General features: G+C 35.0%; 1 protein-coding gene and 1 long non-coding RNA gene across 2 annotated transcripts in view; one reads left to right on the top strand and one right to left on the bottom strand.

Moving 5' to 3' along the window:
• Positions 1-16387, top strand: part of KCNH5 (potassium voltage-gated channel subfamily H member 5) — a 275213-nt gene that overhangs the window by 176942 nt on the left and 81884 nt on the right. The window lies entirely within an intron of this gene.
• Positions 85-7052, bottom strand: LOC144320703 (uncharacterized). The gene is made up of 3 exons (XR_013386309.1): positions 5045-7052; positions 3020-3041; positions 85-2610 (listed from the first exon to the last, which is right to left on the bottom strand). It is a non-coding gene; the product is annotated as an uncharacterized LOC144320703 (long non-coding RNA).

Here is a 16387-nt window from a genome sequence, read left to right as displayed (position 1 = left end):
TCTACAGTAAGTCAGTAATTATTTTCACAACAATTTTTATTTTTATTAAAAAAATTTTTTTTTTATTCATTAGAGACACACAAAGAGAGGCAGAGACACAGGCAGAAGGCAAAGCAGGTTATCTGCAGGGAGCCTGATGCGGGTCTTGATCCCAGGACCCCGGGATCATCACCTGAGCCAAAGGCATATGCTCAACCACTGAGCCACCTGGGTGCCCCCCCCTCCAACAATTTTTTTATTAGTACATCTATGTATTGTAGTTTTACAAATGAGACTAATTTTTTAAAAAATTCTTAGAGTCACAGAATACCTGATGGGGCTAAGCTAGACCATGCCCAGAGACAAATGACATATATTTTCTGTGGTTGTTAAGTAACCTGTTTGTTGAGCAAAAGAGACTGCTTAGCCTGTCCTTGTAAGGGACTACTCCTCAGCCTGTTTGTAGAGGCATCATGCCCCAAATTCCTGAGAACTCTGAACTTTCTACCTGTCTAGAAATGTGGTAAGGGAACTTAACAATTGTCATGGCCACATGTGTGGCTTATTTGTTACCCACTGAAATAGTGTGAAGCATTCAGAGTCATTATGGACATCTCTCTGTTCTAACTGACCTACAGGCTTTCTCTGAAAATGTAGATTTTATCTGAAACTTCTTTCCATGTGTTGGAAATTAAAATAATATTCAAGGGTTTGAGAGAAACATGACAAGTAAAGGAGAATTTTCTCTGATAGTTTTTCAGAACATTCAAGTGTATATATAGTTTGTCATGGCTTTTGGCATGGTTAGGAGTGCTCCATGCAAGATTTATATTACTGTTAGCTGATATAATTATTAGTAAACTTTCTGTGGCCAGAGAGTAGGCCATATTATTTTGCTCTAGTAAGATAGGGAGACATAGTATGGCTGAAATAAACCCTGAGGGACCCAAACTTCTCTCCAGGAATATTAAGTGTATTCTTTTCATTTTCTTTTCTTTTCTTTTTTCTTAGAGAGGGAGAAGGGATAGAGAAAAGAGGGTAGAAAATCTTAAGCAGGCTCCATGCCCAGTGCAGAACCGGACACAGAACTCGATCTCACAACTCTGAGATCATGACCTGAGCAAAAATCAAGAGTCAGACGCTTAACTCACTAGGCCACCCAAGCATCTTTTTATATGCCATGTTGAAACTACTTGAGTGCAGTAGGATGGGCCAGCTTGTATTTCATTTTCTTACCAATCTGCCACTAGTCTCTGAGGAAGGGACTAAGAAATCATTTGATATCTATAGTCTAGGAAAGAGAAGATGGACTTGTTTATTTAGGGCAATGGATGACTTGCTCAGTAACATGGCTTTGTACAGACCAGGAAGATTGGGTTTCATTTCATTCTTCTGTGTTCACTTCTATTGGAGATATAAACACCCATCTTACTTACTTGTCCAGAAGATGAAAAATACTCTTGTAGTATCTTCATAAGAGAACAATAATAAGTGCTAACAAATAATTTAGTCTATGGCGGTTATAATTTATTTCTTCCTTTACCAGTTATAAATTATGAGAACTTGGTCATACCTGGCACCATTTCTGATCTTGATCTTTAATTTTAGTATTTGGTGCATACTGTCATCTTCAAATATAGATGAAAATAGAACCTCAATTGTAGAATAATTTGGATGAATAAAATATTTCTATATACATACACACTAAATACAAATATATTTTAGACTTAGGGGGAAAATTAAATCATGAATGATTCCACATGCTGCAGACAGTGTTAATATGAGTAGGTGTGTGGATCCAACCTGTTATTTTGTTCTGAGCTGCCTCGATTGATTTGTTTTTAAACTCTCACTAGAGTAAATCTGCAGAAATGTCTATTGAAAAACCTATTTTTGAATGAGATCATAGTGTTTCCTACAACATTTGCAGTTTACTAGACAAAGGTAGAATTATGCAGATGGTTGGATTTTATAAACTGAACTTAAAAAAAAGATGTTGCCATTCCTGTGATTTCTGTTGTATTTGACTGTACTTGTTACATTTGATTTTTCTTCCAGAGCTCTGTGGCTTTCTATTCCTTAGCCACTTTCCCATCTCTCTTCTGGTTCTTATGATAATGCCTGAAAGATGCCTGTATCTTGACTCATGCTGATTGTTTTTTTAATTTGGGATTCATTTATAGTCTATGAAGTACCGAAAAGCCACTTTTAGCTCCTTTACTAGTCGTGCCAAATAACCATAGGCATCTTTGTCTGGCACAGCAGAAGGCAGCAAGAGGGAGGAGAAAATAAATACATTAAAAGAAAAAGAAAAACTGTTATGTAAGAAAGAGATTCCGCTAGTTGTTCACTGCCAATTGCCTGAAATGCTGCTTCATGCCCTCCTCCTGGGCATGGTCCAGGAGTCAAGGAGAGGAACACATGGCTATGCAATCTGGTGGCTTTCTCTCAGGCTTTGTTTTTATGAGTCTTGACCTGTCTTGAGACTAGACCTTCAGGCATTCTCTTCTTTTGTCACATTAGCGTTTTTTCTGATTTCTTTATTTGTGGAATTTTGGTGAGAAAGTATTCACTTCCCTCATTTCTCCTGGGGTATCTTTGAGATACAGAAGATAGCCATTAAAAAAGGACCTATAAAAAAAAAGGATCTATATCATGGTAGAATTTATAAATGGAGAAAAAGCCTATCCTTTAAAATTTACCTCCACCTCAAACAGAAATATGGTTTTGTAGGATATTGTGCAATTGCTATGGAGTGGAAAATAAAGATAGACACAATCCATGCTCTTATGGTGTTCAGCATCTCAAGGGGGAGGAAAGACTTAAACACTAACAGAGACAACATATGATTCCAAATCATAATGATTCTTAAAATACAACATGGGGAGCTACGCAAGATTTTTAAAAGGGGGGGGTGAATCTAATTTAGGTTGGAAGGGTGTGGGTCAAAGAAGGCAATAGAGAAAGCAATAGAATTTGGACATGAAAGCTTGTTAGAAACTGAAACTCTTCACATATCTTATAATAAAACACAAATTACCTGTGTGCTCATCATAAAGTTACTGGTTTGAAGATGGAAAAGAATAGAAAGGAGAAAAAGCAAAGATCCATTAGTCCATTAAGTACTAATAAATTATTAATTAAACAACATTAATTAACTGTACATGGCCTGCACATTCCATTTGCCGTAGAATAATTTCAGCTGATAATTTCAACTGATCATTCACATTGGTAAAAATCTCACTCTAAAGCCAATGACAAAAAAAATAAATAAAGCCAATGACAACACATAAATTGATATGGGATGTACTGACCTCATTAGTACCCTAATCCTGATTAAACCAACCAACATATATCTGTTTAGAACTGGATCTACTGCCTTTGTGGGCAAGTGTCAAAGAATAATACATTCATGACCTGAGAATAGCTTTATTCATTCTGTTATCACTTCTGCCAAGGATGAAAAATGTTAGAAGAATATTTTATAACCATCTTGTCGTTCCAAATAAAGTTTCTCTACTCTTCCAACTCCTCATTTTCCTGTATTTCCAAAATGAATCCCATTAGCATTGATTGGAATTGCATTGTTATAATTTCAGAGTTAAACCAAATAGCAGAGACTATCTGAAAACTTGTACAGGTCAGTCAGGATGAGATATATAGTAGGCTCAGGAGAAGCAATTATAGAGCCTTCAGGAGGCTGAGGAGAAGCAATTATAGAGCCTTCAACTCTGCACTAGAGGAGTTATAGATAATTCCTCTAGTGCAGAGTTGAAGGTTCCACTCCTGGAAGCCAACGTGAAGATGAATGGATTCCACAGTTTGGGTACAAACTAGAGGGTGGTATAGGTGGGGTACGATGGACAAAATGCTAGGCCAATAATAAGGAGACTTGAGTTCTAGTCAGCTAGTCTCCCAGTCTAGTTGTCACATTCCATTTAGATGATCAATTACTTTAACTCACTCAGATTCAGGATATCTATTCTTTCATGATATTTTGATTTTTCAGATTAAAATTTAAACATATATCTGGGAAGTTTTGTGTGAAATATTAGTAGTTTCCTGTTAGCACCCAGGAAGAAAACATAAGGCAGTCTAATTTAAATAGTATAATATTATTAACCCTGTATCAAACTTTATCTTGGGACAGTGAATGAGAAATCAATGGGAAGTAGCCTTCTTAGGAGAAACCAGTCACCATTAGCAGAGAAATAACCAAACCCAGCCATCAAGTCACACCTAGAGGTTTCACTTAAGATTCCTCTTGTCTAGGGCACTATTTAAAATGCTAGTACCTCCAAAGAGACTTTCCCTATTTAATCTGTCAGGTAGTACTTGGCTTCAGAGTGTATTGTAAAGCAGTAAAATCAATGGTCACATAATTTTACATATGTTTAATGATTCATATAGTTCAATAAATCACAGAGCACAATATGATTAGAAGCAATTCCTTTATTTAACATTCTCAACACAGTTGAGAACCGTCCTTCCATATGGTAAGAAAACAAACAGAAACCAAACCCCAGATCCTCTTTATTGCTAATGTTAACACTTTATTATCATTTTAATTTTCTGTTAAAAAGACTTTGATTTAACAATGGCTTATTAACTTTGTAAAATTGTGTATGGTTAGGGGAAAAATGGAAAATTTTTTCTAAAAGAAGGTAGAATTGTCTATGCTGATAGCTGAAGCCTGACAAGAAGTTTCATCAAGAGTTCATAAGTATTTAGATAGATATTGATGTATAAGTTGATGTTTGCTTTAAAGATCTATTTCCTGTCCCAATCTCTCTCTTTCTTTTGTACAAGATTTATTTGTTTATTTGAGAGCGAGCAAGTGAGTGGGGTGGTGGGGGGGTGCAGAGGGAGACAGAATCTTAAGCAGATTCCCTGTTGAGCATGGAGCCTCACCTGTATCTCAGTCTTATGATCTTGAGATCATGGCCCAGGTGCCCCTGTTTCCTTTTCCAATCTTGAAAAATAAATTTTGATTAAGCCTCTAGATTAAAGACATTGTTCTAGCAGTGCAATAGTGAATAAGACAGTCCTGTCACAGTGAACTTACATTCTTACTCTGCTTTCTTTGACCTACTGATACTGTTTTATGGTTACACCAAGAGGTACTTGGCCTCCGGGCCTGGAATACCTGGAAGAATGCAAACCAAGAATCAGAGGTAATGGAATACATATTTAGTCCATGTAATGCAGAGAAAATGTCTGATTCTGATTCCCAGGGTTTTGACTCCAAAGTCAATGTGCTTTGCCCCACACCACTCACCTATTGTGTTCCACGTGCTATGCCACACTCTGGAGATGAAGCTCTGAGAAAGATAGGGAGGATTCATGACTTATGAAACTTACAGTTTAGTGGGGGAGACAGAGAAGAACATTAATATTTTCCAGTTCCCTAATAAAGATTTTAACGAAGCGTTAGTGTTCAAGGTAAAAAACATATTGTATGTATTTGTAACTTTGGTTTTTTTCCTTAACATAGAGAAGGATGGTTCTCACCTGCATTGGGAATGGTGAAGTAAATGCATTATTCCTTTTTTTTTAAGTGCACTATTCCTAAACATGCTGTACACTGTGATGCATTGAAGTATCTGAGTTTTTATAAGCATATTGCAATTATGTGATCTTTGATTGTTACTTTGCAATAATGATAGCCAGATAATAACATGATTATGACAATTCTTGCTTCTGTTTTTATTAATCAGTAAGAGGTATGTAATTTTACTAAACTGAATTGGTGTAATTACAATCAGGAACAATGAAACTTGGAATTTTAATGAGCTTATGCTACCTAACTTGGTATGAATATTAGATTAATATTAGGGTTTCCCAATACTGAAATAAATGTTCTTATACTCTTTTTTTTTTAAAGATTTATTTATTTATGATAGACATAGAGAGAGAGGCAGAGACACAGGAGGAGAGAGAAACAGGCTCCATGCCGGGAGCCCGACATGGGACTCGATCCTGGGACTGCAGGATCGTGCCCTGGGCCAAAGGCAGGCGCTAAACCACTGAGCCACCCAGGGATCCCCCCAATGTTCTTATACTCTTACTGGTGTTGGGGTTGAGAAAAGCTGCTTTCATTTATACAAGCATTTAGTATGCAGCATTTCAAAAATATATACAGATTTTATTTTCTTAAATTCCCTTGAAGAACCTAAATTTTCTTAAGAACTTAATACTTTAGGAGTGCCTAGGTGGTTCAGTTGGTTAGGCATCTGACTGTTGATTTCAGCTCATGATCTCAGGGTTCTGAGATTGAGCCCCAAATTGGACTCCAAGCTCAGTAAGGAGTCTGCTTGGGATACTCTGTCCTTCCCTCCAGACTCTCTCTCTCTCTCAAATAAATAAATAAATAAATCTTTTAAAAACGTTAATATTTTAATGCAAATTTCAGAAGGGCATCAAACTTACTGCTTATGTAAGACAGATATACAACAAAAACATCTGGTTCTATAATCTAAATTTGGTGAATACTAGAGCTAATATTCCTGATACTAAATTTATCTTTAATTGGTTTTAAGAAAGTTCTTCAACTGAAATCTTTCTATATGCTCACAGAGAATTTCATTTATTTAGCTTTTTGAGGGTTACTGTTAAAGTTTCAAAAATAATACAAAAGATTTGAAAGTAAAACAAACAAAAATCCCCAACAGTCTAATTTTCTTTCTTCATACTTCATTTTTAAAATAGTTTAAAGGAGATTCAAAAAGCGTTGAGAGAAAAACCCAAATATTGATGTTATGACCTTTACTTTCTAAGTAATAAAAAATGTGACATGAGATTATCACGTAATCTTAGTATACCTCTATTGTCTCTATTGGCAATGGCACATAAGAATGTTAGTGGCAAAATGTGCCTTGGTTCACAGAAGTAAACTTTCCAGTTGACTGAGACTTGTACTTTCCTGCAGTTATTTAAGGACCTTGTGAAAAGCCTTTTAAATGTTAGCATTTTCCTTAATATTTATATAAAAATATTACCTATTACATAAGTTATTAAGACACTATTTTTGTCACAAAGTAACACTATACTGCCTCATGAATTTAGACACGTTTTCTTTTTTTTCTATAATCCCAAATATAACAGAGAAAGACAGTTTAGTCATTATGATATTATGGATAACCTCTTAAAATAGCTATCCCAAATGCAATTTATCCTTATGTTTGTTCATATTTGTATTGACTTTCACACAAAATTATAGGCTTTTCCTAAATTAAAATCAGTATAAAATAAGACAGTGCATCACCCAACATAAACACATACACATGTAGATAAACGGTTAAACACCATAGAGGTGTCTGGCCACCTGGAGTGTCATTGTTACTGAAGTTGATCATATTGAGCTTTTGGTTTTCCTGGCAGCTGAATTAAAATAACAATGTTTTTGTCTAATAAAGGAAGCAAACACATTTGTCTAAGGAGTTAAATATTTTCTTCCAGCATTGAATCCAAAAAGAACTTTGCATGTGAGACTTTTTGTTTGCAAGCAATAAAGCATATTAGTCAATATCAGGTATCTACAAACTTTTTGTATAAAGAACCAGATAGTACATCATTTAGACTTTGTGGGCCATATGGTCTTTGTCTCAACTACGTAACTTTGCTGTTGTGGTGTGAAAAGAGTGATAGACAATAAGAAGTAAATAAGTGAATATTTCTGTGTCCCAGTAAAACTTTGTTTGTGGACACATTACTTTGCATTTCATATAATTTCAAGTGTAATGAAATACATTTTTCTTTTGATTTTTTTCCCCCAACCATTTAAAAATGTAAAAGCCATTCTTAGCTTGGTGGCTGTACAAATACAGTTTTTTGGGTCAGATTTGGCCTTCAGGTTATAGTTTGATGACCTCTGCTTAAGATTATTGGATATTTAGTCAGATTGCACCAGATTTCTATCCTATTCAAAACTGCAGCATCTCCACCCCTAAAATTCTTAGGTACCTTCCCTGATTTAGCTTTCTTCACAGAACTTCTCATAACCTGAGGTATTATATAAATAGTTCACTTCTTTGTTAAAGAATAAGAATAATTCTTAGAATTATTAGAATAAATATTTCATGCAGGAAGGCAATTTGCCTCTTCCCCCCCCCCCACTGCTAAGTAATTAGCATCTAGATAGTAATTGGTACATGGTGAGGGCTCAATAAATCTTTATTTTATCAATAGATATAATTCTGGGGTCATAAGGGCATATCAATTTGGAAAGCATTAGTATATAAAAGATTATCAACACCTAGCTATGATCATTCAAAATGACATTATGGCTAAGAAAGAGAAAAGAGTATAAGATCAAGCTTTGAGAAGCTCCTACAGGTAGATGTCAGGCAATGAGAAAGGACTAGAAAGAACACTGAGCAGTAGCTGGTGATATCAGATGAAAAGTGGAGATACTTGATTTTATGTAAGCCAAGAGAGAAAATGAACAACTGTTTTGAAGTCTTCTAAAAGGCACATAAAATAAAATGTGAAAAATTCCATTTATATTTTGCAACATGGAGCTTATTGGTGGACTTGATAAAAACAGATTTACTAGAGTAGTGGAGACAGATGCAACATTGGAGTGAGGAGGAGTAATGTGTAATAATTAAGACAGTGTGATTTTGGCATAGGGACAGTCAAATTGACATATGGTAATGGCATAAGATAATGAGCCTAAAAATTACCCAAACATATGGAAAGATTTTAGATGTGTCAGAGACAGGGGAATGTAGATCTGTGGGAAAGGTCAGACCATTCAATAATTATATCATTGGGATTAATGGTTAACCATATGGGAAAAATTTTAAATTTAATTTTTCCACCCCACAGCAATCAATTCTGGTCTTCAAAGATTTAAATATTAAAACCTGTCATTTTTTTCACAGAAGTAGAAAAAAATTCTAAAATTCATATGGAACTACAATGGGCACTAAATAGTCAAAACAATCTTCAGAAAGAACACACCTGGAAGTATCACACTTCCTGATTACAAAGTATTTGCAAATCTACAGTAATTAAAACAAGATGGTACTGACGTAAAGACATATAGACCATATAGAGCCCAGAACAATTAATCTTTGACAAGAATACCAAAGAACATAAAATGGGGAAAGGATAGTGTCATCAACAAATTGTGTTAGGAAAACTGAATATTTACACTCAAAGGATGAAATTAGATCATTATCTTACACCATATACAAAAATCAACTCAAAACTAAAGATTTGAAATTAAGGCCTGAAACTATAGTACTCCTAGAAAGAAACACAGGGGAAGCTTCTTGACATTGGTCTTGGCAATGATTTTTTGAATAACACCAAAAACAGGCAATAAAATTGGTAAAAGACAAGTGGAACTACATCAAACTAAAAAGTGTCTGCATAACAAAGGAAAACATTAAAAAAGTAAAAAGGCAGCTTATGAATGGGAGAAATATTTGTTAGCACGACATTTGATGATGAGTTAATATCTAAAATATATAAGGAACTCATATAATTCAATAGTAAAAAAATAACTCAATTAAAAAACGGACCAAGGACTTGAATTAAACATTCTTCATAGAAGACCTACAAATGACCAGCAGATATCTGAAAAGATGCTCAACATCCCTAATCAGGGAAATGAAAATGAAAATCACATTGAGGTGTCACCTGGTGTCTATTAGAATGGCTGTTACAGTTAGAAAGAGAGAGATACCTGTTGGCAAGGATGTGGGGAAATTGGAACTCTTGTACACTAGCTGTGGGAATGTAAAATGGTGTAGCTGCTGTGGAGAATAGTATGCAAGTTTTTCAAAAATTAAAAATAAAACTACAGCGGTGCCTGGGTGGCTCATTCAGTTACGCGTCATAATCCCAGGGTCCTGGGATGGAGCCCCATGTCAGGCTCCCGCTCAGTGGGGAGTTTGCTTCCCCTTTTCCCTCTGTGCCTGTCCCCACTCATTTGCTCTCTCTCATTCTCTCTCTAATAAATACATAAAATCTTAAAAAAAATAGAACTACCATATGATCCAGCAATCCTACTTCTAGGTATTTATCCAAAATAATTGAAATCAGGATCTCAATGAGATATTTGCCCTCTGATGTTCACTACAACATTATTCACAACAGCCAACATGTACAAAAAATTTAAATCTATTGGTGGATAAATGGATAAGGAAAACAGTATACACATACAAAGGAATAATATTTAGCCTTAAAAGGAGGGAATCCTGCCATTTGTAACAATATCTATGAAACAGGAGGACATTATGCTACGTGAAATAAGCTCACAGAAGGACAAATACTGCATATTCCGTTTACATTAGGTATCTAAATAGTTAAATTCTTAGAAACAGAGAATAGAATGGTGGCTGCCAGAGACTGGGAGAAGGGGCAATGGTGAGTTGCTTTCCACGTGTATAAAGTTTCAGGTATGCAAGATGACTAAGTTCTAGAGATCTCTACATACTTGGAATACTGTGCCTGTGGTTAATAATACTCTATTGCACACTTAGACATTTGTTAAAATGGTACATCTCATGTTAAATGTCCTACCACAATAAGGAAAATAATATGTAGAAAATCTTTGATTAAATATATTTTTAATTTCTTAAACATGACACAATTTGACTAACAAAGACATATTAATAAATTTAATTTTAGTAAAATTAACACTTTGTTCATCAAATTATACCACAAGAAAAGTGAAAAAATAATCTACAAATTGGGAGAAAATACTGAAATATAATTAATCAGTAAAGGATTAGCCTCCAGAATATATAAAGAGTTCCTATGAATTAATAAGAAAAAGATAGATAACCCAGTAGAAAGATAGAAAACAGATAAAACAGACACTTCTCAGAAGAGGAAATACAACTGAAAAACATAATCTGACCTCTAGATTCCCATAATATAATCGTGGCAGCCAAACTTTGCTCACAAATCTTCTTCCCAAATCTTTAGACTAACAAAGAGAACAAATAAAAGTCACCCTTAGAGTATAGCTAAGCTAATGCTCATATAAGAGACAGGGAATAGCGTAAATATTTATACTGAACTGAACATTTTTTACATGTCCAAACCAAAAGAGTAGACTCTGGGATGCACAAGAGAGCTGGGAGTCAGGAGGAAAATATACAGAACAGATGAAGAGGATTGTGGTCTTAGTCATGATGGAGGTGGAAAACAGTGACTGGCATTCTGTGTCAGAAAGAACAATCCCATCCAGAATGTAAAATACTGAGGACAGGGCTGAGACTTAGTGGACCAGAGTACATGCTTTTGTGGAATTGAGCAGGTTGGGGTGTGCTTAGGAGAAGAATAAATAGTTTGGGGAAGGCCATACTTCTGGGGAAAAGGAAAACCTTGGAAGACTGATGTTTTTCTTGGAAGCTTTGTGGTGACAAGCTGAAAGGAAGTGTCTGAAGAGAAGAGGATCAGATCCAAATTGTATTGTTTATGAAGAAATTGCACTTAACTGCTGAAACAGAGAAGGGTGCCTTTGAACTAAGCAATCTGGTAATATACAGAAGATTTCCCCCCTGCACTCTTGCATTTCTCACCTCCTCCTTCCCTTACACACAGAGGACTATTTACTTTTGCTGGTTAAAAAACATAAAAATGATAAAAAGTGGAAAAAGGAGAGTTCATATATAGATTTAGTATATAAAGATACTGGAAAAGAAATCAGAAAATAAAACTTTCAACATGAAAGCACACTCCTACAAAAAGCTATAGTACAGAAGAAAATGGATTTAACATGCAAATTAAGTTAAATATAGTAAAACAAGAAATTTAAGATAAGGAAGAACTTCAGTCATAAATCCAAAAAATGAGTGTAGAAAGAGAAAGAGAGCTAATCAAAGTCAGAAAATAAACAAAGGAAAAAAGATAATCTTGCAAGCAAGACTAAATTACAAGTGCCCACATTTTATCTTTTATTATATAATAATAGTTATAAGAAGATATATAGAGAATTAAGTAAAAGCAAAAAAAAATTGATGAAACTGAAATACACAAAGAGATATACCATGGGCATACATGTATTAGAGAAGACAGGCATAAAGACCCAACATCTATTAAATTCGTGCCTATCAAACATGAAATAAAAAGAACAGAACTGATGTTTAAACAGTTTTATAATTCAATAAAGCAACTTAAAACAAAACCCTAAACTACATACCTGGCCTACTGCATACTGGGGAATATGGACTTGTTATCATAAATTTCAGTGTATGTCCTATATACCTTGTAAATGTCCAGAAAATATAGTAGACATCCTAGGTATTGACAAGTGCCCATTTTATGTTCATTGTTTTAAAATAGAAGTATTTATCAGAATTGTGTGATATTATTTAGCCAAAGAGAGCTGAATCACAGATGGGGTTTTCATAGATAACATATAATGGGAAAGAATCATACAAAGTGTTTACAATAAGGAACCATAGAAATCTATGCTAGACATTTGAAAAATGAAGACAGGAGAGGTCAAATTGGTAGAGAAGGTGTTGGGGATGGTCAATAGCTTGGAGATCTTAGTGGGGTTAAGCAAGTGCTGCTGACAGTGTGTGTGAATATGATATTGGGTGTTTAGAGGCATTTATTTCTACAATGACTGAAATGTCCACACCACCAGTCTATAAATGTTCTAATACGGTGCTCCATGACAGTCTGTACCTTGTATCAGGGAATGAGCTTTCTTAGTCAGTCTCTCTGAAATAGAGAAACTTTTGAGAGGGCATGAGCTAAATGCAGAAAATGATTGCATTTATTATGAGAGTGAGTGTGATAAGATCAAAGGTCAGTTTGAGGAGGAGGAAGGATATAAGATTAGAAAGGTCAGGGCAGTGGATAGATGGCCATGTTGCTGTAAACTGATGAGGGTGTTGTCAGGTAGTTGGGTTTTACAAAAGGTGCCAGAGTCTGGGGATCTTTTAGGAAGTGTTTTCAAAAGGTCACCTGCTGTTATGAGAGCCATAATAGATAGCATTCTGAATCAGGCTTAGGGTCTGTAGTCAAATGTGCCTGACACTGTCACAAGTTGACCTGGGATAAATTTATGTTAATTATCTCTGTATCCAGAAGTAAAGGTATGTTATAGAAAGAGCAAAAGGGCTTTGAAGTCACCCAAACCATGGATCTGTTAATAACCTTTGTAAAATGGAAAGAATAGTACATACATTGTATAGATTTGGTGAGGATTAAATTGTTACCGTTGTTTCCTCTTTCAAAGTCTGAACCAATTGAATCTAAGGAAACAATATTGAAATCTCTGCTGAGCTGGGTTTGAGCCTTAGTAGTGGAATATTTGGTTTGCCACTCAGCGATGAAAATTTTAGATACTGTGATTTTCATAAAAAGGCCTGAAGCCGCTCACCATCGTAGGAAAGATATCTTTTAAGTCACTTTATGCTTCCCCAGACTGTTGCTCATATCTCGTTGATAAAGTAGTAGAGGTTTTTTTGTTTGTTTATTTGTATTTTGGTTAAGAGATTTTAATAGATCAGAAGCTTCTGAAGATAGTGACCGTGTGTTATTGTTGTTTGTCTACATCCAAAGACATAGCTTGTTTCTGGCATTCATAGGTGACCATTAATCAATGAGCAAATGAAATAGCAAACAATGACAAAACTGTTTCAGAGTGCTTTGAAGACCTCTGTGAACTTAGAGAAGGAGTTATTCCCTTTTTTTGGAAACTGCTCCCTTGGTGTATTAGATTAGATAACTTTTGCAAATCTAATATAAAGGATTCATTAAAGGGAAAAATAATAGTGTAAAGATTCTGTTGAGGTAGAAAACATCACCAAGGGCCAAACTCTGTCTAAATGAAATTTGCAAGAAAGTTTTGAAGTGTTCTGGGTATTTAAGAAGATGGAACTAGTATATTATAGATAACTCTGTTATAAAATGCAAGGTTGCACATTGATTTCCCAAAGCAAAGATTTTTTTTGTTAAAACCCTTGACGTGTTGGGTTGTGACTAATGCCTTAGGTCAGAAATTTGTCATTGGGTCTGCTACCCTGGAGCAGAGGGACAAACTAAAATTGTCCCTGGTGAGATTCAGCTCATCTTACTGCCAAGCTGGCACATGTAGATCCAGGGACATGAACAGCTCTCCTACCAAGTGGCTTTCTCAAGTATTTTGGGCTTTATAAAAAGTAGCACTTAATAGAAGTGTGTTCATGGAAATGAACCCTATACCCTGTTATTAGTTTGTATTCCAGGGGCCCTGGCTGTTTGGAGGGCTCTTTGTCTCTTCCTCAAAAGAGAGAAACAAAACTTTTAGCTGTTTCTAAAAAGAAACAGTTTTTATTTTGAGGTCATTGTAGATTCACATGCTTGTAGAAAATAATACAGAGAGATTCTATATATACCCTTCAGCCAGTTTCTCTCATAACCAGAAAATTGACATTGATAGGAATCAACAACCTTATTCAGATTTCACCTTGTTTTACACACACACTTATGTGTGTGTGTGTGGTTTTATGCCAAACAACTTTATCACAAGTGTAGATTCATGTAGTCACCACCATAGTCAAGATACAGAAGAGTTCCATTACCTGGATCTCTTGTGCTACCCTTTTACTGCGTCAGCCCCTTCTCTCCCCACCTCCTTCCTGAATCCTGGCAACCACTGATCCATCTATTCTCTATCTCTTTAATTGGTCATTTCAAGAACGCTATATAAATAGAATCATGTAAACTTTTGAGATTAGCTTTTTTTCATTGAGCATAATTTCCTTGAGATCCATCCAAATTATTGCATGGATCAATGTTTGTTCCTTTTTATTGCTGAATAGGATGCCATGGCATAGATGTACAACAGTTTGTCCAACTAGTTACCTGCTGAAGGAAATTTGCATTATTTTCAACTTGGAGCTATTGTAAAATAGAGTTGCTATAAACATTAATGTACAGGTTTTTGTGTGAATTTACATTTTCATTTCTCTGGGCTAAATACCCAAGCATGCAATTATGGGTCATATGGTAAGCACATGCTTAGTTTTGCATGAAATCACCTTTCTCTTTTACAGAGTGGATGTATTTTGTATATACCCAGCAGTAGATGTGCAATCTAGTTTCTCTGATCCTCATATCATTTAGGGCTATCATAATCTTTTATTTTAGATATGCAGTGATATCACATTGTAGGCTTAATTTGTATTTCCCTAATGGATAATAATGTTGAACATGTTTTCATGTGTTTATTTTTTTATCTGTATATTCTCTTCAGTGAAACATCTCTTCATGTCTTTTGCCCATATTCTAATTGGGTTTCTTCTAATGTTGAGTTTTGAGAGTTCTTACATATTTGAGGTATTTGTTCCTTGTTGCATATGTAATTTGCAAGTGATTTTTCCCCTCAGTTCATAGTTTATCTTCTCATTCTCTTCAAGTTTTATTTTTTCCTCAAGTTTTATAGTGTTACATTTAAGCCCATGATGCATTTTGAGTTGATTTTTGTGTACAGTGTGAAGTTTAGGTTGAATATTTTTGTTTCTTTGCCAATTTCCAGTACCAGTTTTTGGAAAGACTATCCTTCCTCTGCCAATACCATACTGTCTTGATCAGTATCGCTATCTAGTATGTCATAACACTGGGTAGAATGATTCCTGCTACTTTGTTCTTTTTCCAATTCTTAGGTATTCCGGGTCTTCTACTTTGCCGTATAAATTTTAGAATAAGCTTGTCTATATCTTCAAAAAAGCCTTACTGGGATTTTAATAGGATTACATTAAAACCATAGATCAATTTGGGGAGAGACAAATTGACATATTTACTATGTTGGGTCTTCCAATTCTTCAACGTGATTTCTCTCCATTAGCTTAAGTGTTTTTTTATTTGTTCTTTTGTCAGCATTCTGTAATTTCCAGGATGTAGATCCTGTTCAGGTTTTGTTAGATTGTGCCTAAATATTTCATTTTTAAATTATAAATAGTATTTTGTTTTTAATTGTGGTTTCCATATATTTATCATTATATTTTACCTTTTTCTTTTGAATATTTACTTGGTCATCTCATCAACACACTCACCTATCTGCTGCCTTTGATCTGCCCTGGACAGAAATTAGATCATGTGTGCAGTCTCTGGGACTCTGGTAGGGTTCCTTGAGGCAATAAATGATGTTCAGGGGCATCTGCTATGTGTAAATCCTACATGCTCTGTGACAGTTTTACTCCTATTTGTGGACATTTTTACTTACTGTGGTTTCCATGGCTATTTTCTGGATGATGACAATTGCAATACGTTTGATTACTGACATGTCTAGTTTCCCAGCAATGAAAACAATGGTGACAAATATCAATATAAGTAATACATAAACCAAAACTCATTTAGGGCTTATTTCCCCCAAAGTCATTTTAATAATGTCAGCATAACATGCTGGATCAAAAAGATGATAATTTGATTTCTAGGTTATGTAAAATACTAG

This window comes from Canis aureus, chromosome 9 (genome assembly GCF_053574225.1).
Source record: "Canis aureus isolate CA01 chromosome 9, VMU_Caureus_v.1.0, whole genome shotgun sequence".
NCBI lineage: Eukaryota > Metazoa > Chordata > Mammalia > Carnivora > Canidae > Canis > Canis aureus.
This window is presented reverse-complemented; position numbering and strand designations above follow the sequence as displayed.